At 54.5% G+C, this 1,636-nt stretch overlaps 1 pseudogene; it reads left to right on the forward strand.

Annotated features, from left to right (window-relative positions):
* Positions 1-423: 423 nt before the first annotated feature.
* Positions 424-1,224, forward strand: LOC109943670 (uncharacterized; annotated as a pseudogene).
* The last annotated feature ends 412 nt before the right edge of the window (positions 1,225-1,636 follow it).

Genomic DNA, 1,636 nt, shown 5'->3' on the forward strand with positions numbered 1-1,636 from the left:
TTACCTATGGTATTTATCCAACTCGAAAACATAGAGAAGGCGACGACTACTACGGCATGTCGTCACCTCATCTTAATCGCATAATCATTTTAGCTTTACTGATCGAGTCTGCCGACTAACCGTTTAAAATAGTAAAACATATCCTTCGCATCAAACGACACATCACACATCTTCCTATCGAAACGTAAAAACATCCGAGTTCTTTTCTACTTCTTTTTCTTTCGCCACAAACTTCAATCCATACCAATACAATTTTCAAACACGCACCACATCGACCAATTTATACGAATCGACAACCACCAATCTCTAACTCGAAATCATGAGCACGACCATATTACGACCTACCGCCAAAACATTTAAACCACATCTATATAATTTATTAATCAAGTCAATCGAGAGCGACATGCATCGGCTCACCGTAAACAAACCCAATCGGTGTTTGTAAGGACGATGGCGATTCCGATTTGTGCATCGCTCCGAACATCGACGAGCGTTGAGCGGCTTGCCTTCTTCTCCACGCAAAACACGGGGTTTCTCTCCTCCACAAAAATAAAACAAAGCAGCACACATACATAATTAATCATAGGAAAATAACGTCAATGCGGAATCGAACAAGGAGCGTCGCGGTCTCACCGGGGTGAACGACGACGATGTTGGGGCTGCGCAAAAACAGCAAACAACCGACGAGTGTCGACGGCGTGCTGTTCACTGTGCTTTATAAAACAGCGAGCCCGCAGAGTGCGGAGACGCCGGGGCTGCTGCTTTGGATCGGCACCGCTGCGTAGCGAAGTTGGACGCCAAGGCTGCGAGCAGGGGCTTCTTGCTGCTGCACAAGGGGAAAAAGAAGGAGGGGGGCGAGCAGAGCTGCTGCTCAGCCATGGAGATGTGGTCGGGGAAGGCGAGGCTTGAGGGAGAAGGGGTGGGACAGCAAGGGGCAGAGGAGGTCGGCAGCCATGGGAGAAACTCGAGCTCCCTGTTTGCTGCAGCCGCGGACAGCAGAGGGAGGACAAAGACCCGGCTGCTACTGTTGTTGGGCGCCGGCCATGGAGGGAATGGAGCAGAGAGCGTCAGCCATGGGACTGCTCACTGCGCCTGTGTCAGGGAAGCAGTCGAAGGGGAAAAGTGCTGTCCCTGCTGCCAAGCCTGAAGGGGCGCCATGGGACAGGGGAACAGGGAGCTGCACGGCTGGGAAAAACAGGGGCACCATGGTTGGGTGCGCGGCTGCTCGAGCTTCGCCGGCGCCATGGGAGCCGCAGGGGAACAGGGCGCCGACTGGGGAAAAAGCCAGAGAGAGCTCGCGGCGAGCAGCAGCAAGGGGAATGGAGATCTGAGTGGGGGAGATTGTTGGCGAGCTCGCGGCAGGGAGGTGAGCTCGGCCATGGGAATGACTGCTTGCTGCCGTGATGCGGGAGGAAGAAGGGGAGGACGCCATGGGAGGAGAGGGAGCTCCCTGCTGCAGCCGCTCGCAGGAGGAGCCGGGAGGGCGCCGAGCAGAGGTCCGGCTAGAGGTGGAAGAAGGCTGCTGGTGGCGACTAGAATTTTTTGAGGGGTGGGAGTGCAAAAATGCCTCCACTTGCAAGGAGAGGGCTCCTATTTATAGAAGGGCACTAGGGTTAGGGTTTTCTCATGGGCCAAA

This window comes from Zea mays, chromosome 1 (assembly GCF_902167145.1).
Source record: "Zea mays cultivar B73 chromosome 1, Zm-B73-REFERENCE-NAM-5.0, whole genome shotgun sequence".
NCBI classification, from domain to species: Eukaryota; Viridiplantae; Streptophyta; class Magnoliopsida; order Poales; family Poaceae; genus Zea; species Zea mays.